The sequence below is a fragment of the Mirounga angustirostris genome, unplaced genomic scaffold (assembly GCF_029215605.1).
Source record: "Mirounga angustirostris isolate CCGP_5_RB_7025 unplaced genomic scaffold, mMirAng1.0.hap1 SCAF_7, whole genome shotgun sequence".
Classification (NCBI taxonomy): Eukaryota; Metazoa; Chordata; class Mammalia; order Carnivora; family Phocidae; genus Mirounga; species Mirounga angustirostris.
In genome coordinates this window covers 93,068,892-93,094,808 of record NW_026991715.1, presented here as the reverse complement: position 1 = coordinate 93,094,808, position 25,917 = coordinate 93,068,892, and the positions used below count along the sequence as shown (strand labels likewise).

General features: G+C 48.5%; 1 long non-coding RNA gene across 1 annotated transcript; it reads right to left on the bottom strand.

The window, feature by feature from the left end:
- Window positions 1–11,030: 11,030 nt before the first annotated feature.
- Window positions 11,031–23,987, bottom strand: LOC123852942 (uncharacterized). The gene is made up of 3 exons (XR_006793031.2): window positions 23,812–23,987; window positions 23,673–23,726; window positions 11,031–11,747 (listed from the first exon to the last, which is right to left on the bottom strand). It is a non-coding gene; the product is annotated as an uncharacterized LOC123852942 (long non-coding RNA).
- Between the last annotated feature and the right edge of the window lie 1,930 nt (window positions 23,988–25,917).

Here is a 25,917-nt window from a genome sequence, read left to right as displayed (position 1 = left end):
GGGTGCCAGCACCCTCCTGAGTTATTTGATGTTATTTGATGTTTATTTATCATTATCACTTCAGAGGACAGTATTATCATGATTCCCATTCTAGAGATAATGAAACGAAAGTCCAAGAGGGAAGGTGATTGTTCCAAGGTCACGTAGCCAAGGAGTGGCAGACCCCAGACTGGAACCCAGGTCTCCACGCTGGGGCAGATGTTTCCCTGCGCCCAGAAGGCTCAGAGCCACCTGGAGGGCCAGCCAAATACTCTGGCTGCAGCTCCTCAGTATCCCTGGGGCCCCCCATCAGCAAGTCCAGTCCACATGCCCTGGGGCCTTGCCCTCCTCCATGGCCAGCACTCCAACAAACCTGACCATCTTTCTCTGGAGGGCCCTAGTTCCTGCCTTCCTGATACTGTGACAGCCTAAAATGATCTTGTCTACCTGTGTGCAGTCATCTGCCCACCAGCCTATACCCTGACTCCTACAGACTCTCCAGCTTCGTGCTCCCACCCCCAAGTTCTGAACCCCGCACTCCCCCACCCTGACATGCTCCCATTCTCCTGAACAAACCCACCACGCATGAGAGCATGAGTCCATCTCATTCATCCCTCTCTCCTCAGAGCTTAGTTCTGTGCCTGGCACAGAGAAGGGGCTCAGGGAAGATGAATGGATGCATGGAAGTCGAACGGAAGTGGATGGATGGATGGATGGATGGATGGATGGATGGATGGATGGATGCATGGGCAAAAGATTATTTGACCTGAGCCTCTGTTGTCCTCCTGACTCACAGGAAGTAGGTCAGAGCACAGATGGCAGCAGTGACTCCGGTATGAGGGTCCTCTAGTGTAGGGCCATCCAGGGTAGGGGCAGGTGTCAGTGTTGTGAACAGGCCATCAGCAGGGGCTGGCAACCTCTTGTGTGCAGAGCATCGATGAGGGAACCCTGAGACGTGACTTAGAGCATCTGCTGGAAAGGACAGGAATGGGTGGGAACAGGGCAGCAAAGCACGTTGAAGTCCTGACTCAGCCAGGCGCTATGGGGGTTTGAGAAACTGGGTGCCAACACCCACCCCATGCATAGACAGGGCCCTGTATGAGGCATGAAGGACTCTCACTTACAGTTCCATGACTGAGTTTCACTGTGACCCTTGAAGCAGGTGGGATTCTGCCTGTGGTGCCTATGAAGAAACTGATTTCTGGAGGGGAAGTGACTTGTTCAAGACCGCCCAGCCCGAGAATGGCAGAACTAGGTTAGGGTACTGGATCAGGGTGACCCAGTCTTTGCTTTAACATGCTGGATGGGGCCTCTCTCTTGGGAGCCAGGCTCACAAATGGCTCAGGTGGGAGTGGGTCCACGTGCCTCTGGAGGAGGTAGGGGCATGGGATCTGGGGACTGTGGGGTCAGGCTTGAGAGACTCCCCAAGTGCTGACTCCAGGCCTGCCCCTCCCAGCAGGCGGCCCGGCATCGGAATGACCTTCCTCAAATGCAATGTGACCAAGTCAGGCCGTACTTTGCTCTTTCCCGTGTCTCCGTGGTAGTACAGGATCAAGTGCAGGATTTTGACTTGGCCTTCTGGTTCCTTCATCACTGACCCCTGCGGACCTCTCCCAGCCTCATGCCTCAACCCCCAAGCCCTGCACCCTGCACCCCACCACCCTGATGTGCTCATGTTTTCCTGAGCAAACACACCCTCTCTAAGGCCTCACAACTTTACACAGGTGGAGTTCTCCGTGGGAAACATCTTCCCAATCTTTACCCCAGGAATTCCTACGCAGTCCTCAAGATGGAGTTCTGACGTCAGCAACACCTCTGCTGGGTGAGGCAATCCCACCCCGCTCTATTCCAATTATATGCTCAGCTGAGATCTACCATCAGGGCAATTACCACAGGCTCATAATTATCTGGTTACTAGTCTGCCTCCCCAACTAGACTGTGAATTCCCGGAGGACGCTTCATGACTTATTCACCTCTGGAGCTGCGGGGCCTGGGGTAGCACCTAGCTGGAGTCTTTATTATTACTTGTGGAAGGAGGGAGAGAGAAGGGGGGGAGGGAGGAGTGGGGAAGGAGGATAGAAGGGAAGGAGGTGGGAGGGGGGTATATGGGAGGAGGCGTGGGGTAGAGGAAGGAGGATAGGAAGTAGGAGGAAGGAAAGGAGGGCTGGAGGAAGGAGGGGAGGAAGGGAAGAGAGAGGGAGGGAGGGGAGAGGGAGGAGAGCACTCTACAGTTTCCAGTGCTCTTTCAAGTACATTATTTTATTGACAAGTAGGGGCAGCAGGAAACCCACAGATCTGCCTTGTCACACCATAGTGTTTTGCTATTTGTGCTAAATCTGCAGACCACTTGTTTTTAAACTCAATCTTTATTTTTCATTGCCTCGCTGAACTAAATGTATCTTAAAAGGAAATGTTGCATCATTATCCTGAATGGAAAGCTAGAATCACTTCCCATCAACAGAAGGTTGTTATAAAAATGAATATAGCTGATGCTTACCATGTGCCAGGCACTCTGCTAGGCACATTATGAACATTAACCTGCTCATCCTTATAACAGTCCTATGGTGGGCTGCCACTGTGTCTCAAGCATGGGGACGGGCAAACTGAGGCACAGTGACCTTAAGTAGCTTGCCCAAGGTCACAGCTAGAAAGCAGCAAGGTTACCACTGAAACCAGGCAGTCTGGCTCTAAGAAACAAAGAGATAAATAAGCCAATGTTGTCTTTTACCTAAATATCATTGCCTTCTGCAGGCTTGGTGTCGGAGGTCTCCATCTCGTTAAAGCCATAGTAGCTGCAACTTGAGAGTTTCCTCCAGAAGTCATCAGAGAATGAAGGGGAATCAGAAAAAGAATGCACTTCTCACCAGAGGATTTACTGCTACTTATGCCAAGTTGGTATAAAAATCATTTCTGCCAGGGGCTCCTGGGTGGCTCAGTCGGTTAAGCGCCTGCCTTCCGTTCAGGTCATGATCCCAGGGTCCTGGGATGGAGCCTCACCTGGGGGGGGGGGGGTCCCTGCTCAGCGGGGAGTCTGCTTCTCCCTCTCCCTCTCCCTCTGCCCCTCCCCTGCTTATGCACTTGTTCTCTCTCTCTAAAATAAATAAATAAATAAATAAAGTATTTTTAAAAATAAATCCAAATCGAAATCAAAATCATCTCTGCCAGAGATGTAGCGTGCAGCAGGGGAAACCCTGAAGCACAAGGAGCTCCCAACAACACCACCAACACCCCAGCATTTTTAGCTCGGGACATTGTCCAACATCACAGGAAGTAGAGGCAGAGAGGAATTAAGCAAGGTGTTCAATCAAATCAGTAAGACTAGGCAAAACCTGAAATAAAATTCAAATCAAAGCAAATTCATCTCACTATAACGAATTAATATCATATCCCTGTGATAGCATACGATACTACAGAGGGGACAAAGAGCAAATCCAAGCTGAGAAGACAGCCTGAACTTTACTTAATAGGGTTTCCTGTTGCTCACCAGGTCCGAAACTGTTTTGCAGTTACCGTAGCACAGAGCAAATGAGCAAATACATTAATTGATGTAGGGGTGTTAGGGTTTTCAGCCTGGGAGGTCCAAATATGGGAGGGAGATGAAGAGAAAGAAGCCTGTGATGTTGGACTGGAATTTGAGGTAAAAGTATGAGCTCACAATGTAAATATATTAAAACACAAATGAATGTTGATTTCTAGTTCTTTCTGCTGAAAGGGCCCAGGATCAATGACACCCCGATAACAATGAGCACACACATCTTGGCTCATAAATATCATTCCCCAATAAAAGGAATCGGGGCAATTTGGGGAAATGGATGATTCCAAGGCTGAAACAGGAAAAATACAAGATGAGCCCGGAACATCAAGTTTTGGCAGTAAGTACGGAAATGACCAAAGAAGGATGGAGATAAACTGAAAGGGTTCAGGAGCCAGCTTGAAGAGGCCACTGCTGCCAACTATGGAACAATTTGAGTATCGACTTATAGGAGACAATTGAGCACTGAATAGTGATGGTAATGGATTATGACATATTGAATAAGAGAGTCCATGAATTTACCCTGACAAATATAAAATAAAGAAAAAAGAAAGGAAGGAAGGAGAGAGGGAGGGGAAGGGAAAGCTCTTCCTTACAGAAGAATGCCAACTAATGAGTGAAGAGGGAATGATGGATTCATAAAAGCATCAATGGACAACCACTGTAGTAAAAATGAATTCATTTATCATCAATGGATGCTGGCAAAGCATCGGATCAGAATCATCAAGGATCAATGGAGTGAAAAAACCATTTGGCTCCATAAGAGTGAAAATGGATTTAAGTAAGAATCATCACAGGGGCTAGTTTGCTGGAGGTGGGCAGGATATAAACAGTCTCCAAACATCAGTCTCCATATTACTTATTAAAACCAAAAGGTGAAAGCAAGCCTTTGTGGGGGAGAAATCTGGCCGACACCAGTTTAGCCAAGAGATCAGTTGGGACCATCAGACATCACATGCCTCCTGATGTGATTCACTGAGGACTCAGCAAGGCTGTCAGGGAGTCTTTGCCAAAAATGCAGGACCTGGATCTGATTCTGAGGAAACAACCTGACAGACCCATGCTGAAGGACAAGGCCATGCTACAAAACAATGGGTTTGTATTCTGCAGAAATGTCAAGGTCATGAAAGATACAGAGGACTGAGGAACTAACTGTTCCAGATTGAAGGAGAGAAAAGGGCCAGGACAGCTGAATATAGACCCCACCCTGGGCTGGATTCCGGGTGACAAAAAGAAATGCAATCAAGGATATTACTGGGACAGTTGGCAATGTCTGAGTGTAAACTGTGTACAAGATCATCGTTTTGCATCAAATGTGTATTGTGGTTATGCAGGGAGGCACGTAAGTATTTAGGGGCAGAGTCATGATGTCTCCAACTCTGAAAGAGTGATGTCTAAACTGACTCCTTCAGCAAAAGAAGGAGAAGGAGGAGAAGGAGGAGGGCAAGAAGAAGAAAAAGAACAAGAACGAGAAGAGAAGAAGAAAAAAAATAGAGAGATTAAAGTATATGAGTCAAACATTTACCATTGGTTGATTTAGAGCTGGATTTCTCAATCCCGTCATTATTGACATTTTGGACCATAAAATTCTTTTTTCTTTCTTTTTTTAACTTTAGAATTACATGTGGCAATTCCAAATTCATCATTTTGTTGTAAGAGTTGAGCTGGCATTCATATGTCATCTCCAGGGCTGTTAGAGGACAACTGCCCAAATTCCATGAGATTTAGTACCACACTGTATAAGTGGAAGTCTCCCAGTCTCTGCTGGGGTTTGTTTATCTTTCTTTCTTTCTTTCTTTCTTTCTTTCTTTCTTTCTTTCTTTCTTTCTTTCTTTCTTTCTTTCTTTCTTTCTTTCTTTCTTTCTTCTTTCTTTCTTTCTTTCTTTCTTTCTTTCCTTTCTTTCTTTCTTTCTTTTCTTTCTTTCCTTTCTTTTCTTTCTTCTTTCTTTCTTCCTTCCTTCCTTTTTTCTTTCTTTCTTTCTTCTTTTTCTTCTTTCTTTTCTTTCTTTCTTTCACCTTTCTATCTTTCTATCATTTATTTATCATCTATCTATAATGAAAATCATATATTTTGTTGCTGAGATAGTCTATATCCTCTCTCTTTTTTCTGCTTGACAGATGTAGTAAAAATATCCCAAATTAATTATGGATTTGTCCATTTCTCTTTTTACATAAGAAGCTATGCTTTTAGGCAAATACACATTTATGATTGTTGTGCCTTCTTAAAGAATTTTATCTTTAATTTATGTATTTTCCCTCATAATTCCTATTAATATAGTTGCTTAAAATCTATTTGTCTGATATGAATATGGCTACACCAGTTTTCTTTGGTTAGTATTTGCACATTATACATTTTTTCAGGCTTTTATTCACAACTCTCAGTGTGTACATTTTTCCAGGCTTTCATTCATGACTCTCAGTGTGGTTTTATTTCAATGTATCTCTTTTTCTTTTTTGAAATATTATTGACATACAACATTGTATTAGTTTTAGGAGTACAACAGAATGATTGGATATATGTGTATATTGAGAAATGATTACCACAATAAGTCTAGTTAATATCCATCACTACACTTTTTTTTTTTGCTTGTGATGAGAACTAGAAAATTCTTTGTTGTGAGGGACAGTTACCACATGGCACATATTATAGCCTGTTTAACAGCATCCCTGGCCTCTATGCATTAGATGCCAGGAGCACCTCTTGGTTGTTAACCACCAAACTATCTCTAGACCTTGCCTCCAGACCTGTCCTCTGGGGGGTCAAAATCACCCCAGCTGAGAACCACTGCTCCAGGTGAAGCAAAGAGAGGTGTTTATTGAACGATTCTTACAACTTTTCTGTGGATTTCAAATTTTTCCAAATATAATTTAAAAAACTAGAGACCACAAGTCAAAAGAAGATGGCTGTGGGGGTGGGGGTGTAGCTGGAGGGCCATGTACTCTTCCAGCCAAGTCTTTACAGCTGTCGCCCCTGCCATCTGCAAGCTCCCTGAGGGCAGACATCTTTTCATCCCCATCACCTCACAGAGGGCCTGGCCATAGCGGTGTGTGTCAACACTGGGCAAACTCCCAAAACCATCATCTACAACAGGGGATCAACTAGTTAGCCATCAGTTGGGCAGGTTACCAGCTGATGGGGCCAGAGCTAAGAGCCAGCTGAGCTGAGAGGGGGTACAAAATGGAAGCCCAGACTTGAAGCGTGAAGGGTAGGAAGAAGGGTTGGGTGTTCGCAGAGGTGCAAGAAGATGGCTTAGAACAAGGCTGGCCAGGGAACAGCAGAGAGCCTGGAGCTCCCAGTGGGCCCAGTGTGAGGTATGGGGCGTTTTGATCAAGCCAGGCAGAGAAGGGTATCCGGAGCAAGCAGTGGAGAAAGCAGCCAGTATATTGACTGGAGATAGAAGAGCCATGCCTAAGATGGGAGGATCTTAGGCCTCCAGCTGCAGCCCTCTCTCCAAAGGCAACAAGATTGCTGGCTACAGCCCTCCACCTCTGCAGCCATCATCGTCACCCAACTGGACTTATGGAATGTTCCAGAAGGAGAGACTTCAACAAAAGGAGGAGGAGGGGTGGTGGGATGTGGAATCACAGACTACAGAGCAGATATCTTATCTGGTCTGTGCCTGAAAGCAGACACTTGGCTTGAATCCTAGGACATCTATGGCAGTCCTAGGGCCCCAGATGCCCCTGAGGAACCTGACAGCCCTATGTGACCTGGCTCTCAGTACTTGTCTGACCTCTTCTCCTACCACCATTCTGCTTCCTCGTATTACTGCTGCTATGCTAGCTTCCTTGCTTCTCCTTGAGCCACTTAAACTGGTCACAAGCCCCAGGGCCTTTCCACTTGCTGTTCCCTCTGTATGGAATTCTTTACCCCACATCCTCTCAGTCTTCCTCCCTCACTTTATTCAGCTCAAATATCATTCTCTCAAAGAGACCCTACCTAACCACCAACCACACTCTAGACCATTCTGTCCTGGCCTTATTTTCTTCATAGCAATTATCATCTCACTCCTGAAATGATATTTTTATTCACTTGCTTGTTAATTGTTGGTCTCTTGCCGGAATGTAAACTTTGGAAGGTACAGACTTCGTCCTATTCACAGCTATATGCCCTGCACTAGAATAATGCCTGGCACATAGTAGGTGCTCAATAAGTACATGAATGAAGGAAATACTTTAATGAATTTTCCTTCTGTTCTTTGGTAAGATTATTCCCACCTCCAAAGGAGAAAGTGTTGACTCTACCTCCCTGTCTCTTGAATGCTTGCTTGGCCAGACCCTTTTTCCCTAGGTCAGGGTGGGAAAGGTGATAAACATTGTTTTTTGAAGGGCAGAGGAGACCACAGTGAGCATGACACGGGGCCTCACTTAAACAATTTTGCTGCCAAAAGTGGACTCCCCCAGTGCTGATTCTGACCAGCCCTGGAAAACCCAACATCACCTTGAGTATCATTAGACTGGAAGTGGCCAGTCGGTCCCTCTGCCTGGGGTGTTCTTCCTCTCACTCTTGGCGTGAAGACTTCCTGCTCACCCTGCAGATATTGGCTTAAGTGTCATCTTCCCTGAGAGGCCTTCCCCTGAGCCTCCAGTCCACACCAGTCTCTCCCAGTAAGGCAAACTCCCTTCAGAGCAGGTCTTATATTTGCGATTCAAGATCGCGTGTCTGCTCCTCATGGATTTCGCCACCTCCTGTGCTGGACTGTTGGCCCCACAGCGGCAGGGGCCTTGCTTCCATTGTGTCACTCTGCACATCCAGTCCACGGCACGGTCCTGGCCCATAGTAGGGGCTCACTGAGCTCACGGTGGAGGAACTGCTGAAGAGGCCCTCCCCGGAGGCCTCCAACCCCCAGGGCCCACCCTCACTGCCCCTCACGGAGAACCTGTCTGTGCCCCTCCTGCTGCTCAGGGAGCCACACAATCCAGCCGCTCTCCCTTTCTCCCTAGCATCCAGGAAATTCTGCTGGAAAACTGCCAGACATGGGCTACTTTCTTCCTCCCTAATGCTGTGCTAGCATAGGACGGAGTCGCCAGAAAGGTCCCTCACCATGGAGCCACACGGAGACTGTCCGTTTAGGGAGAGCTCAGGTCCTCGCCCCCCCCCCCCCAACTGTGGCAACAAAGCTTCTAATGCAAGGTCATAACCTGCCCCTCTAAGACCTCGATGGGCACAGGTCTTGGTTTTCAGAGTCTTCACACCCTTTCCCCACCCAGCCCCACCCCAAGCCTTCCTGAGGCTCCCCAGTGCCCACAGAGAGAGCTCCAACACCTTGGCCTGGCCTCCCAGGCCCTTCCTGACATGGAGCTGCAGACAGTCTGACCTCACTGGGGGCCCCTCCGCCACCCCACGCCTGCTCACCCAGCTGCTCGGCATTTCTAGGGCGCGCTGGGTCCTGTCACGGCCCTGGAGTCAGCACGTGTTGTTGAGCTTTCTTCCAGGACATCCTCCTGGCAGGTGCAGCATTGGCCTCTCCCTCTGCTGCACTCCGAGCTCTCTGGAGCAGAGATCTGCACCCCAACAACAGCAAACCCACCCTGAGCGTTTCCCACACGAGCTCGGCATGTTCCAAGTACTTTGCATTAAACATATTTAATCCTCACGACAAACCCGTGGTTTGCACTACTCGTTCATATGGCCATTCACTGGACAATATTAGTTACATATTTACTGTGGGCCACATGCCATTCGAGGTTCGGGGGATAGAGCTGAGAACAAAAGACACAAAATTCCCTGCCCTCTGCAGCTTACGTTTTGTAGGAGTTACCTACAACTAAATTAAAATAGAGAATGTATTAAATAGTGATTAAGGCCATGAGGAAAAATAAAGCAAGGATGGGTATACAGAGGATGGGGAGAGGGGTGGGCTGCCCTTTAAATATTGGAGTCAGATAAGATGACATTTAAGCAAAGACCCAGGTGAGAAAGCAAGCCAGGCCTGTATCTGGAGAAGAGCATTCCAGACAAAGAGACCGGCCAGGGCAACTCATCAGGGCAGAAGTGTCCCCAGCATGTCTGAGGGAGCCCAGAGCGAGCGAGGGGAGAGTCGGGAGGCGAAGCAGGCAGGGGAGGTGAGGCCATGTGGTGTGGACCCATGGGCCACTGGAAGGACTCTGGTTTTCCCCTTGTTTGCAGGGCACTGAGAATGAGCTATCGGTGAGCCAATGTAGAAGCAGAAAGAACAGGGGCTTGAGAGATGCCATGGCTCTGAGCAGTGGGGTCCAACTGGAGAGGAAAAGAGACCCTTGGATTCTGGATATCTGGATATATCCGAAGGTAGAGCCGACCGGACTTCCTGACAGATCAGATACGGCCATGAGAGAGCAGAGTCCAAGATGTCTCCGAGGTTTTGATCTGAGCCCCTAGAAGGATGGGCCTCTAGGTCACCTCCTTTACAGATTAGGAAATGAAGGCACCAAGTCAAGTCACATGCCCGAGATCACACCGCTGGTCACTGACCGAGTTGGGATTTGAACCCAGGCCTCTGGCTTTGGAACTTTGAGCTCCCCACCCCACTGTGGTGCTCAGCAAATGTCAAACCTTGAAAGAGTTTTCGAGAGAAAGAGAGAGACAGTCAGCATGTGGACTGGAAATGCGACTGCTTCTGAGGAAGGTGGGCTGGAAAGGGAAGCGTTGGAGCGCATGGCCTTGGGCTTAATGAGCACCCATTTGCGGGATTCTGGAAAGGCGAGAGTGCTGAGGCCTAGCTGCCCCTGTAGTGTCATTCAGATGGCATTGGCCACACCAGCCTGTTTCCTGCAGTGTCCCAGGGATGGAACAGCACCCATGGGTGCCTGAGCACATCCAACTCGGGGTGCTGTCACCATGGAGAGGCACCAACAGGCCTCCACAATATTTGGGCAACACAGGCTGGATGGGCTCCTCTTCGTTCCAGCGCCCAGGCCCAGGCATGTTGGGGTGGGGCCTGGGAAATCCTGGGGCTCAGCCTGACACCCCAGACGAGAGCAGAGCCAGCCCTGATGCTGCCCCTCCTGGGTACCTGCAGTGCCCAGCACACTTCATGCCAGCAGCTCACCCCAACCCTGCCAAAGAACAACTGCTAGCATCAGTTCGCAGATGGGCCAACGGAGGCTCCTTCCCCCCCTCCCCCACGTAGCTGTGGGGCCCCAGGCAAGTAATTTCATCTCCCTGAGCCTCAGTGTTCCGTACACTGTTTGTAAAATGGGAGAGGGACCACACCTTCCCCCTGCTGCCAGAAGGCCTGAATGACTGTGTATGCTCAACAGGCTGGGAATCCCAAGCCCTGCGAGAGATTCTGATGAACACCCATGCTTGGGCGCTGCTGTTTTAGGGCATCAACCTGCCCATGTTTCTCCTGTGCTCTAAACCTTTCAATGGCTTCCTTCGGGAGAGGTCCAAGAGCCTCAGCATGACCTAAACTGATAAGAAGCTATTTATTGATAGTCTTTATCACCTGCAGTTCCTTTGCATATTTATACATTTTGGTATAATCACATCAGTGTTGTTGTTGTTGTTTTTCAAGATTTTTATTTATTTGCGAGAGAGAGAATGAGAGACAGAGAGCATGAGAGGGAGGAGGGTCAGAGGGAGAAGCAGACTCCCTGCCGAGCAGGGAGCCTGATGCGGGACTCGATCCCGGGACTCCAGGATCATGACCTGAGCCGAAGGCAGTCGCTCAACCAACTGAGCCACCCAGGCACCCTGTTGTTGTTTTTTAATAGAAACCCTGCCACTTGGCTGGGTTGTATTGTGTATGGTATATTTCTAAAATCTGAAAAACTCGGAATTCTGAAACCTCTGGCCCCAAGTTTGGGATAAAGGATCGTGGAGCCTTGATTCTCTAAGGCCCCATGCCAGGCACCAGGCTGAGCACTTACCACAGGTCATTGTACTTAATCCTCACAGTAACCTAAGCAGACACTATTATTATGCCCATTTGGTGGATGAGGACGTTGAGACTCCAAACAGTGAAGCAGCGTGCCCGGTTCACACAGCAACAGAGTGAAGGCCAGAATCCAAACCTTAGATGGCCACGCGTGCAGTCAGCACGGCCATCATTCTCTCCCGCCTTCTGTGAAGTCTGCCAGCCCAGCTGGGGGCGGGCCACACAGGACCAAGGCATGAGTCACCATCACTGCCCTCCAGCAGCCTGCCATCTGACTGGGGAAACGGGCCACGTCACGTCAGTCAGAGCCATCAGGGGAGGGCTTCAACCACTGGTTAGATCCTCGGACTTTATCCAGAAGGCCATGGAAGGGTCTAGAGCAAGAACATGATACAGTCAGGTTGATGCCCTAAAAAAGTGGTTCCCAGACACAGGCAGGCATCAGAATGCCCCAGAGGGCTTGTTAAACACGGACCGCTGGGCCCCATCTCAGAGTTCCTGATTCAGGAGGTCTGGGGCGGGGCCGGGGAATTTTCATTTCTAACAGGTCCCCAGGTGACACTGTTGCTGGCCGTGTGGGGAACTCCACTTTGAAAAAATGCTGCTTTAGAACAACATAGTGGTGTGGAGGGGGGCAGGAGCACCCGAGTATTTACTGGAACAAAGACTGTCATGTATGTGGTACTGGGAATATGCCACATTGATCACTTAATCCTCGCAGCTCACAGATGATGAAGCACTGAGATGGGCGGGGGAAATGGGGGGGGGAGAACTACCCGCACAGGGCCACACAGCTAGTCACTGCTGGGGCAGAGACTCCATCCTGGGGACTTGGGGCTCCCGAGGGACACCCCCCCAACCACTGCCTCACCTCTGAGATGGGGGCCTAAGGCGGGGCCCTTGGAGGACAGGACTGGGTCCTAATCCTTAATAAGTTGCAAGCCACTGACGTCAGAGCCTGTGAGTTAGGCAAATAGGTGTGAGGGTTGCTGCATTCCCAGGTTCTGGATCCTGTCACTCACATCACCTGGGGACCCCCAGCTAAGCTCCCCACCCCCACCCCCACTGCAGCAAGGCCATGAGCAGATTCAACCAGAACAGGCTGCAGCTGCTGCAAGAGGGAAAGGGGTCATCAGGGTGAGCCCAGAGACCCCCATCCCTGGAGCCGCCCCTGCCCCTGCCTCGAATTCCCCAAATGGCTGTGTCAGGGAAATCAAGGCAACTTTCCTCCAGTCACTGTTCTCCCATGGGTTCTCACCTTTAGCACCCCTTTGGGGGACCCAAGTCTGGACATAGCCCTCTTCCCTGCACCCTCAGGAAGGGAGGGCACTGGGAGGGGGGACCAGTTGCTGTCCTCTCTCTGCTCCCAAGAAGGCTTATAGTCCTGGTCCCCTTCCTGGCCGAGTGACCCTGAGCCCTGCTCTTGGCATCTCTTTCCCCATTCGCAGACTGCCTGCCTCCCAGGCTGCGGGTGAGTGGGATGCAATAATATCGGAAACCACTACTTCCTCAGCACCTACTATGTGCCAGATCCATCGTCTGCTATCTACCACACATCCTCTCGTTAGCATGACAGATGCAACAGGCTTTGATATGGCAACGTTCCCCTTTTCAGAGCCCTCTCTCCAGCTCTGTGGGTCCACTGTCTCCCCAGCCGGGCCAGGGGATACCCCACCACCGCTACCTACCATGGCCGTGTTCACACAGGTTTTGTACACTTGACGCCTTCTCTTTTTAGAAGAAGAAAGATGGAAGGAAAGAAGGCAAGTCATTGAGCTAAATGGGAGGGATACTTGTCTGCAATATAATTTTATGAACTTTTCCATATGCTTGAGATATTTTATGATACAATCATGCTGGCCCAGTGAGTGTGCAGCTGGCCTGGTGGAGGGAGGAGGGACTGAAGAATTGGGTTAGGAACCGGCCAAGTTCCTCGCAGTCCAGATGTGATGGTGAAGATGGGAGGTTGTGACTCACCGGGAAATGCTGGGACGATCTGGGATGTTTCTGAAACTCTGAAGTCCCCTGCTCTTGTCAGCTCCTGGCAAAGGCGTGGACCTGGTAACCCCACGAACCGGCAGAGAGAACCAGGGTACCCAAGGCGGCCAAGTCTGGGGACAGCCACCAGCATTGCTTTCTCAGGCTCCCCACAGGGACTGTAAGCCATTTCTGGGAGCCCTTGTGGGTCCAGCACAAGGCCCCACTCCACCACCCCGACAGCCACTGGGATGGGCCTTGGGGCCCTGCAAGCCAGCCAGAGACAGCAGAGCCAGCCCGGAGTTCCCAAGCCCTGGGCCCCGTGGAAAGCCCCTTGCTGCAGAAGTGGGCTAGCTACAGCTTGTTGTGCTGTTGCTAAGTTCTGCGCTGATCAATCTGGGCCTCATGGGTTTTTTCCTCTGGTTTCATGTTCTGACGGGAACTGTGCAAATCTGGAGCAAGTTAAACGCAGCCACAGCATTCCAGAGGGTGTGACGCTGCGAGTTCCTCCTTGGCCCCAGATCCTGAGTCCACACCCTCCCGGCTCAGAGGATGGTCAGGAGAGCTTCTCAGGCCAAGGCTAGAATATGATCTATAGGATTTGACCCTCACTGTCCTTTCCAGAAGCTATACGTGCCTTCCAGCGAGAAGGAAGAGGCTTTGGGGCCAATATTGGATTCTGCTTCTGCATTCCACAACTCCCCTTGCTGGTATTTAAAGCTCCATATATTTTTGTTCCAAAAGTCAACCCCAGCCTCATTCCACACGGCCTGGTGCCGGCTCCCTGAGCTAGATCGGCCATCCCCCCATAGATCCTGGCGCCTGGAGTTCACCTCTCCCTCCTTCCTGTCTCCAGCCAGCCAGATCTGGCCCCTGGTTCCTTTCCCCTTCCCTCGTTCCTTCAGGCAATATTCATGCTCTTCTAGACATTATGCTTTAGAGAGACAGACAATATTGTAAATTTTTAAATTTATACATTTTATAAATAAAATAATTTCACGTGGAAGTAAGAACTTGGAAGAAAAACTAAGGCAGGAGAGGGGTGAAGAGGGTATTGGGGTGTCTGTGTGAAAGTTGAGGGACACTGCACATGGGGGTCCTGGGAAGCTCTAAGGAGGTGATATTTGGGCAGAGACTTGGAAGGGAAAGCACCCACCATGGGAGCATCTGGAGGAAGACATTTCCGGGGAGGAAATGGCAGGTGCACAAGCTCTGAGGGGGACAAGCAAGGAGGCCTGTTTGGTTAAAGCAAGTGAGTGATCAGGCAGGAGGAGAGGAGGCTGAGGGGAGCTGGACCCTGAGGTCAGGAGCTTGGTGAGCTATAAGGTCTTGGGGCTTTCCTGCAAAGACGATGGGAAGCTACTGGGTTGTTGAGCGCAGAGAGGTGGTACAATCAGAGATGTGTTTTGAAAGGATCGCTCTGGCTGCCTGTGCGCTAAGGGTGTGAGCAGAAGGGAGGAGGCTCCTGCTGTAGAGACACTTGCCAGGCCTTGGGGACGAGCAGCAGTGGCCCCCAGGAGAGGTGGTTGGTGTAAAGATGCACCTTTAGAGGGACAGCCGCGAGTACAGACTGTAGGGTATGAGAGAGAGAAGAGTCACAAACCGCTCTGGGGTTTGGGGCTGAGCTGCTGTTGGGAGGGGTGAGGGGGAGGGGGCAGTGAGGCCGTGGTGGGGAAGATATGAACAGAGCAAGTCCGTGGGGGTGAAGTTGAGAGGTTAGTTTGGGTTCCAGACTGCGTGGAGCCTTGTGAACCACGGAAACAACAAACAAACCTGCTCTGGGTTGGTTCTGAGGACAGCAGAAAAGTCATTGGTGGGTTTTAGGCAGGAGAATTCCAGAACAGTTCAGATGTTTCCCCCTCTGAGAATCCTCCTGGTGCAGGTGGTCTCTTCCTTGTCACAAAGTGACTTCATCTTGGAATCTTGACTCGGTTTCCCTAATATTTTGTTTCACTCTGAAAGCTTTTGCTACGTGCTGGGCCCTGTCCGGCTCCTGTACCAGGACTGTTGCATCCATTAGGAGGCATGGGCTACATACCACGCCCCCATTTTACAGAGGAGACAGGCCCAGAGAGGGGCAGTGACTTGCTTGAGGTCACACAGCTGAGAAGCTGGGATTCAGACCCGGGCAGCCTGGCTCGAGTCTGTGTGTCAAGCCACCACACGCCACCATCTCTTTTACCAGCCCCCTCACCGACTGCCTCCCCCACGCCCCCCCCCCCCACCACATACACAGCGCTGTGCAGGACAGAGATACCTGCGGTAAGGACTCGGCTCCAGCCTGGTTTTATCTGCAGGCCTCCTCCTCTCTGTGTTTATTAATTTGCTAGACAAATATTTATATGTGAAGGCCAGGGCTAGGGGCCCGTGTTTCCTGCCGGCGCAGGGATGGAGGAAGGAGGTGCAGGGAAGGTGGAGGGCAGAGGGGGAATTTAATTAGAACTAAATGCTCAGTGCCTGGAGAGAAGGAAGCCACACACAGGGCCTGGATGGCCCCGGGGTTGGGGCAGGAGAGCCTAGCGGTAAACAGTACTTGTTTTAGAGTCACCTCAACCCTGTGTGACCACGGACAAGTCACCCCACCTCTCCCAGACTCAGTTTCTGCCTGACTGTAAAGGGGGCAGGGACAGCTGCTTCCTAGGGCTATCGTGAAGGTTCTGTGAGACCCCCCATAGCACCAGACCTCTCATGAGTGTTCTTTATTTCCAGCTTGGTGAAAAACTGGCCACTGCCACTCAATAAGGAGAAACTGAACTTCCATTTCCCAGGCTGGGTTTCACGTTTCCTGTCTTTCACACGCCGTTCCTCCTCAGAGAGGCTAGAGGGTGGCAAAATGCTGCGTGATGGGTCTTGGATTCCCAGCACCCCCACCCCACACAAATCAGTCTGGGCCAGGTGCAGAGGACACTGGGCCGCATGGATTCTCAGCTGTCTCTTGACACAGCAGATTCCAGGGCCTTATTTAGAACCTTTGCTGGGGGAGGGGAGGTATGACCCCCCTCACCACCCCAGTAATTCACCTGCTCTCCCCCAACCCTCACCTTGGGGTAAGCAAGGGCTCTGGTTCTGGAGCCAGGCTAATTCCCCAACCTTGGGCACAACCTCAGAACCTTAGTCCTGGGCCTGCCTAGAAACCCTCACTGCCATGCGGTTGGCTGGTTATGCCCCCGGCTCCTGAATTTAGTAGCCAGGATGGGGTGAGCTGGTGACCCAGAGAGGAAGAAAAAATCAAGGCCTTCCTCTGGGAAGGGAGGTGCAGCTGCTTGATCCCCTGAGACACCTGTGCCCCTACCAGCATTGTTAGAGTTAAACACCACGTGAAACTATCTGTGTCTTAATGAGAAGATTAAGGTAACATTACACACAGCCTAGAAGGAGACTAGAAGAAAAGACTACAACAGGTAGACAAGTCCTGTCTCTGGGTGCTGTAAAAGTATGTGCAATTTTTATTTATGCATTTCTTTTTTCTATATTTTCTAAATTTTTCCTTTGAAAAGGCACTATCATTAAAATCATGAGAAAAAATCCTTTTTTTAAAAGATAAAATATATTGCTAGGGGGGCACCTGCGTGGCTCAGTCGTTAAGCGTCTGCCTTTGGCCCAGGTCATGATCCCAGGGTCCTGGGATCGAGTCCTGCATCGGGTTCCTTGCTCAGCAGGGAGCCTGCTTCTCCCTCTGCCTGGCGTGCTTGCACGCTCTCTCTCTCTCTCTCTCTGACAATTTAAAATAAATAAATAAAAATAAAAGATAAAAGATATTGCTAAAAACTCAAAGATACAGTAGAAAGATATAAAATATTTTTTGACAAGAGAAGTAAAAATATAACCCTTAAAAACAAAAACAATATACAAAGGGGCACCTGGGTGGCTCAGTTGTTAAAAGCCTGCCTGCGGCTCAGGTCGTGATCCCAGGGTCCTGGGGTCGGGCTCCCTGCTCAGCGGGAAGCCTGCTTCTCCCTCTCCCACTCCTCCTGCTTGTGTTCCCTCTTTCACTGTCTCTCTCACTGTCAAATAAATAAAAAATAAAAAAATCTTTAAAAAACAATATACAAAATTATATATAACCCAATGAGAACAGAATACATATAAGATACGTGACTAATATACAAGATATAAATGTGTGTGTTTATATATTCTAAATGAGAAAGTTCTATGTGAGGTAAATAACAACAGTATATCTCCTGGGAGGTCCCCCACTACAACACAAACTCAGGGCTCTCTGGAATTTACTTGTCTTTCTCTCTTGCTAGACCAAGAGACACTCCGGGGCTAAGGGAAAGTCCTACTTGTATCTGTGACCCTCTGAAGACCTGGCACATAGTAGGTACTCAATAAATGTTTACACATGAACAAGTGAATATCTTCTCTAAAAAGAAAAATACACATAAAAATACTCAAGGACAAAAAGTATACCAAAAGCTGATGGAAGAATGTGTCTGATAAGTTAACGAAACACAGAGGGTGTGTATTCTCTGACAGGAACCCCAAGGGCACTTCCACTACCAGTGTCCCCCTCCGAGTCCTCTTATCCCTCTGGTTGCTTGTGGACCCTGAGCCTTGCCAGGCTGGAGGTCCAGGTAGACAGAAACTCTCTTTGTTCATTTCTGAACCCAAGCTCCCAGGCACAGCTTACTGTTCTCAGGAGTCCAGCAGAAACAGGTCAAAGGTAAGAACAAGGCCAACAGGCAAGTTGCTCTTTATTCCATAAAGGAGTAAGATAGGTCCTCGATATCAGACAAAAAGACAGGACCAGGGGCACCGCAAGGATGAGTGCTTCCAGGCAAACCTAGGTCCTCCTGAAGACAGAGCCTTCTCATCCCACTGCTGCTTCTTCTGCCCTGGGGACGGAGAATCTCACACCAGGAACTGGGGCGCAGGGGTGAAGTGTCTCGGACAGATGGGGGACCTGTTTCCCTTCCTATGCCATGGTGCTGGGATAACTTGTCTGTTTTCCTTTCTGGACGGGATGCCTCACACCGAGATTGGGCTTCTCCATCTTTGTCCATGAAACTAAACAGCTGATGAAATTCAAGTGGCATTGAGCTACTATGTGCTTAGTTATTGAATAAATGAATGGATAAAGACCCATTTTTATCACATTTCCACACCCAGGCCTCTTCACTGGGAACATCAGAATGAGTAATATTTTGGGCATTCTTTCAAAAATATTCATTGATCTTCTAGCATGTGCAAGGCACAGCTGTGGCCCCCACACTCATGAGGATCACTTGTTCTATCATAGCTGCAGGTGACATTTTAAATCTACTCCATGCTGTACATATTTTGACTTGAGGGTTGTTTTTTTTTTTTTTTTTCATTTTAGAAGAAATTAGATTCCGCTCCTGGATATATATCAAGGAAATGAAAACATATGTCCACATGAAATTTGTTGAATGTTCATCGCAGCATTATTCATAATATTCTCAAAATGGAAACAACCCACGTGTCCACAAGCAAAGAATGAATACATATAATGCATATAATGTGGTGTATTCATACAATGGAATATTATTTGGCCTTAAAAAGGAATGAAGTACTGATACATCCTACAACATGGATGAACCTGGAAAATATGCTACATGAAAGAAGCCAGTCACAAAAGATGATTCCATTTATGTTATTTTAGGAAGACAGAAATCCATAGGGATAAGAAAGGATATTCATGGCTGCCTAGTGTTGGTGGGGAGGGAGGAATGGGGAATGACTGATAATGGGGAGGGGGTTTATTTTGGGGTGATGGAGAGGTTCTCAAGCTGACTGTGGTGGTGGCTACAAAGCTGGGGACAAATGAAGACCACCAAATTGTACCTTTTAAATGGGTGAAGTAAATGGTATGTGAGTTATATTTCAATAATGCTGTTACAAAACAAAAAAGAAAGGGGAAAATTTCCCCATTTCAAGCACGCAAAGTGTCATGGAAATAGATTTCACAACCAAGTGGTCTGCTTCAGTTTATGAGCAGAATTTTTCTTTTTCAGTGGCCTTGAGCTCGTTCTTCAAGGCAACTTTTCTCAAGGTTTGTGGTCAGAAGACCCCCTGGCCACTGCCTGTCTCCAGGCCAGGCGACCCTATGCGTGGCCCTCAGGCTGCCTCGTTCCATACGCCCAGCTCCCACCCCCCTACCCATACTGCTCGGCTGCTCCCAGCTCCCAAATGCCGGAGCTGCCACCAGGAGCCGTGGCGACGCAAGGGTGCACAGTGTTGTGATGTGTTTGGATAGGGAGTACATTCGGTGCCAGCGTTACCAGGCTCCAAGGGTGACTAATTCCTTCTGCATTTTCGGTTTCAGCTGCCTGGACTGTTCAGCTGGAGAACCTCAAACCTCTCAGCTGTTTTTGGAGAAGCTCGCCTCCCAGTTATGGATGCACGAGCTTAATTAAACCCATTCTGCCCTTTCAGCCACTACTCCACATGTATGTGCCTAACAAATACCTATTGAGCACCTACGATATGCCAGACACTATTCTGGGGACACAGCAGTGGCAAGATAGAGTTCTTGCCCTAATGAAACAAAAACTACAGAGTTTTGTTTTGTTTTTTAAAGGAAAGGGGAAAAAAAATCTAGGTAGTAGTAAAGGTGCTGTTGAGATCAATGAGCCAGTGTGAAGTGATTGTGAGTACTACTTTTAGTTGTAGAGGGTGGGGGGGAGTGGCTTCTCCGGGGAGGTAGCTGAGAAAGAGCCATTGGTGTGAAGATCTAGAAAAAGAATGGTCTAGGCAGAGGAAATAGCATGTGCAAAGGCCCTGAGGCAAGACTAGCAATGAGAGCAACATGATCTCTACCTAAGAGCCAGTGAGTGAAGAGAGAAAATAGGTTGGAGCAGGCTGGGTTATATAGGGACTTCTCAGCCTTGGAGAAGAGTTTTCTTTCTCTTAAATGCAACTGGAAGCCATTGGAAGGGTTCACAATACAGAAAGAAGATGTGGCTTACATTTTTCAGAGGTCACTCTGGCTGTTGGGGAGGATAAAGGGAATGGACAGGTGGTAGGTATGGAGAAAGCTGGGACCAGGACAGACTTCAATGTCCTTAAGGGTCTGGCTGCGTCTGTCCTCCACCTTTTCCATTGTGTCCAGGAGACCATAAGGTCATGGGCAAGAGATCCTCTCCCATTCTAGATCACAGGAGTGAACTTTTCAATACCTTTACTTTTTTCGATACATTTACTTTACTATTTTTACTTGAAATTTTCATTTAAATCAATTGCTATTTCTAAAGAACACTTTTTAAAAGAAAATAATATCACAGCCAAAAGTCATGAGTTTGATATATGAGTTACTTTTTCCCCCTAATACACATTAACATACACACACCACTATTAAAGGTTTTTAAATGAACAAGTGAATATAGTCTTAAGACTAAAGGTGAATAGTGAAACTATAAGAAAAAAAGTTTACCAGGAACACACGAATTTGATATACTAGTTATTTTTTCCCAATACATGCTCAGATAAATACTCGGTCATTAAAAAAAAAAAAAAAAAAAAGCTAATCTAAGTACTAGTTCAAATCATCTCATGCTGTTTTGAGAAACAGTAATAAGTACTAGGTACTTTAGCTTTAACTAGGACCTGGCTATGCTACTTACTGGCTGTGTGGCCTTCAGCTTATTCCTTAACCTCTCTGAGCCTCGGTTTCCTCTTCAGTGAATTGGGGGTAATAACCGATCATCATGAAGCTGTTGTGAGAAGTATTTAGAACAGCGCCACACAGTACAAGCTCAACAAACATTACCTAGTTTTACAGATCAAATAGTCCTCAATTAAATTCAGGCTTTCCTGAGCACCTACTGGGTGCTGGGGCCTGTAGTAAGGGCTGAGAGTCCAGAAATAAATAAGACCAGTCTCTGCCCTTAGATTATTAATCATTTAGCTGAGGGGTCGACAAGCTTCCATGTAAGCACATTACAGATGGGGGCACGTGAGAAGGAGGTTATAAGGGGTCTAGGTGGTCTAAAGGGAGGAGGGATTGGTTCTGTCTAGGGCAGTCACAGACAGCCTCCAGGAGTAGGTGCTGCCTAATGTGGGTTTTGATGGAATAAAAAGGAGTTTGCCAGGTCGATAAAGAGAAATCACATTCCAGGCAGTGGGAACAGCATATGCAAAGGTAGGAAGGCCTCAAATAGGCAACTATATTGCTAGAGTGTCAAGTGCAAGAGGTTGATTTGAAGGAGATACCCCAGGTACTACTTTACCTCAAGCTTAGAAGTCACCTCAACCATCTTGGTGAGATTTAAATGAGACCATGGGAAAGGAAGGCTGGGCATGGGCCTGGCTCCCAATAGGTACTCAATACCTGGCTTCCTTATTCTGAGTCCCACTGCCCCCTGCCCCACCCCCACAGCAGTGTGTGGTGGGCTGAGCCAGCCCACGGATGATGGGAAGGAGTCTCCCAGCTGTCTGCATGCCCGGCCCATCCAGTTCCCAGACTAGCTGAACCAGCCTGTCTTTCCCCTGCCCCACCATGCTGCTATCCACACCCTGGGAGTTCCCAGGTTGCCTGGCTGGGCCTGACCCCAAGAGGGAGGGTCATAGCAAATGAGGTGCATACACATTGCTAAAGACAACCGAGGGACCTGTGTGCTCAGGGCTCAGCACACACAATCCCAACCAAGGACCCCCTCGATGAATATGACCACAACTCTTTCCCTCCCCCAACATGCAGACAAAAGGGCCAAGGTGGGGGAGGGCTTGCCCAAGGTCATCCACTGAAGATCAGGATTTAAATCCAAGTCAGGGTCTCCAGGGTCCCTTCTTTGCCCACTGTACATGTGTGTGTGTTTTAATCCCCTCCAAAGGCCCCCGACTTTCTCCCACACCCCCTGCACCCAAGTCATAGGGAACCACTTGCAGTTCCAGATGGGCCTGTTTATTTCACACCTGGTGCTTTCTGCTGGCTATTCCCTCTGCTTGAAATGCCCTTCCTCCACACTTACTCCCCCTTCACCCCTCTTCCACCTGGCAAACTCCTACTCATCCTTCAGGACCCACCCAACTGCCTCCTTCTCTAAGAAGCTTTCCCTGATCCTCAGCCCAGCAGGCTCAGTCCAGTCTTCCTCTTCAATCACAAAGTACCTCTAAATCACAACAACTGAAAGCCCCTGGAAGGTGGAAAACAGCCTCTTTCTCAACTTTGATATTATCAGTATCTAATGATTTCTTAATGAACACATGAGAAAAAAAATTCATGAACTAACTGATTTGCTATTGCATGCTCTTAAAGGCAGGGATTGTGTTTAGTGATTTTGTTGTTGTTGAGAGCAGAGCATGGGCATCTCAGCATGTTGGCATGTGCATGCACTGTGCAATGCTAGGGATACTGAGCACACAGACCACAAGGTGAATGATATCCTCTGGAGGTGGGCAACAGGCCAGCCTGACCCGTGGCCATTCTGAAACCATTTGCAGCCCATCAGACGGCAGAGCCAAAAGGGTACAGGCTTTGGATTCAGAATCACTGGGGTTCAAAGTTTTGCCACTTACCCACTATGTGCTCCTGGGCACTTGAGGGACTTCACCTCTTTAAGTTTTTGCAGTAAAATGGGAACCCTCCTCACAGGGCTGCTGTGAGAATTAAAGAGGCCAACATGGAAATGCCTAACATGTAGTATGTCCAGAATAACTGTTCATTTTCTTCCTTGAATATCTGGAATTCTTGTTCCTCTCCGTTAACTTACAGACTGCATAAGGAGGCCAGGTTCCCAGACTGGGCTGCAAAACATTTTTATCCTTGTTCCAGAAGCCTGGGCGCTAGGACCAGGTCTAACATACATCAGTAAGGTCCTGTTCCTCTAGGAATTTATCTCACAGAAGCCCTCGTCTATGTGCATGTAACTAGACACAACGCATTATGGAGAGAAGCAAAAGGCTGGCAATGAGCCACATGCCCATCAGAGGAGGCAGATGAATGAACTACCTCCTTCTCCATGGCAGGGTACCCCACAGCCATAACAAAGAGGCAGCTCTCCACACAGGAACAATATGCCATCTCCAAGATAAAGTAAGGGCAAAAGAAAAGTATGGAACAGATTGTTTAATTGACCAGCTGGGGGTCATGATCTGACCCAGAACATGGAAAATGACATGAGACAAATTCTCAGTTCACTCAAGGGTGGTTCATGACTAGTACCACATGGGATGCAGAGGAGAAAGGCTAATTCCTTACACACAATGATCCCGTGGGGTGTTAAGGCCTAGTTCCCTCATGGAACCCCACTGGGAAAGGTTGGCCAGACTATCTCTAGAAGGACACATGAGAAACTGATATCAGTTCCTCAAATGGAGAATCAGGAGACTAAGGTTAGGTATGCAGAGAAGTTCCTTACCACAGATCAGATTCTTGGGTACTTCTGAATCTTTTGCCATGGACATGGCCTAACCTGTTAAAATGAAAGCAAACCATTTTAAATAAGAATTTTTTAAAGTCAACATGTATGAATTAGTAATAAAAACTTGCTGTTTGACCTTGGGCAAGGCTCCTGGTGACTCCATTTCCCCATCTTTAAAATGGAAAGACCATCCAGAGAAGACAACATAGAGTTCATATCCCAGCACCCACCACTAAGATCCTGGCCTGAGGGCCCCTGCTGGATTTCAGCTGGGCTGTCCTCAGAGGGGTGGGACATCAATTACCACCCAGGGCCGCCCCGGATTTTGGACACATGTTCAACATCCCAGCAACTGGAGCTTGTTGTTTACGCTGTTTCCCAGGGAGCAAGATCACAGTAGCCCCTGGCTCAAGGGGTCTAATTTTAAACACTGGATTCTGGGCAGACAAAAAGGGCAGATCCTGGCTACCTACAAGATACATGCACTAAAAAAAGATGACCCTGAGTGCAGAGGACAGAATAGAGAAATCCATCTCTCCCTCCTTCCACAAACTGCAGTGAGTGCCTGTCCACCTGCACTACCCAGGGGGAGAAGGCAGGCTGATGTCTGTGCCCTGGGGCAGTTCCCATCTTACCCAAAGAAGTTAGGAGTCTTAAATCTGACCCCAAAAATCCCATCTAGGAGCACTGTTCAAAGTAGATCATTAGCCCCCAGCCAGGTAATTCGTAGGGATCTATTCAAATTTCTTATTTCATAAGTGGTTTTCATTTATTGGGGTTTTTTGGGTTGTTTTACAATTTGTTTAGGTCAGAATCCTAAATAAGGTCTACACCTGGTGATTGTTTGATGTGTCTCCAAATCTCCCTTATTCCTTTGATTCCCCTTCCATTTGTTTATTTACTTACTGTTTCTCTCTCTTTTTGCAATTTATTTGTAGAAGAAACCAGCTGTCTATATTTTCTAGCATCTGAAGTTGGCTGACTGCAACCTTGAGGTGCCATTTAACATGTTCCTCTGTCCCCTGTAGTTCCTGTAATTTGTTCAAATCTAGGGGCCTGATCAGATTCGGGTTTGAGTTTGGGGCAAGACTACATCATGGTTGGTGCACGTTCTTCCATCAGGAGGCTCATCGTGTCTTTTTGTGCTGCCCAAATCATCCATTAGGGGTTCATGATGTTGTGTCTCTAATTCTATCATTTCTTCTACACTTTTAAGCAGGTATAAATCTATAAATAGAAACTTCCCTCTATCGACCATTTGATTACCCTGAGGTACCATTTATATAGGAAGGGTAAGATTAATTATAATTCTTTCCTTTTCTTTAGGAGCTTAAATCCTTTTTGGTACAATAAATATGTACTTACAGTATGAATAGGCACATTATTCTGAGCCTCTGTAGGCCACCTGTAAAATGGGGGTGCTGGTGAACTCAGAGCCTTATTCTGGTATGTGTGGAGAGCTCAGTTCTCTTACCAAAGGCTGTGTCCATGCATGCTTTCTATGCACTGTAGAACCAGGGCACGCAGCAAGGGTTTTCAGTTTCTCCCCTGCCCCAGCCTCAGCCCAAAAGCACTCCTAGAAGATGGCAGAAGCCAGCAAGGCCAAGCGGCGCACACACCCACTTTGCCTCTGGTGGCCCCTTCTGCACCAGTTTCCTATGCAGTGAAGATCCTAGTGCCTCCCTCCCAGGGAGGCTCTGGGTACTAAATGAGAAAATGTGGTCATTGGCCTGACACCTTAGTAAACCCAGGAAGGGGGCCTCTCCCCATTCTCTCTCTCTCTCTCTCTCTCTCACACACACACACACACACACACACACCACTCCCACACCACACACACCCCCACACACCACACACACCACAACCCCCACACCACACTCACACTCCACCACGCATCTCCCACACATACCACACCCACCCAGACATACCTCCCCATACCACATACACACACCACACATACCCACACACATATAGCAAACCCCCACCATACTCCCCACCACACATACCCCACACACCATACTCCACACACATACCTCCTCACACCCCACCATAACCCCTCACCCCACACAACACCCACACGTACACATACCCCACCACATTCACACACACCCACATACACACCACACACACATCTCATCAGATATACATACCACACACGCACACACACACGCACCCACATACACACCACACACACCCCACCACATACACACCACACACACACCACTCCACGCACACATATTCT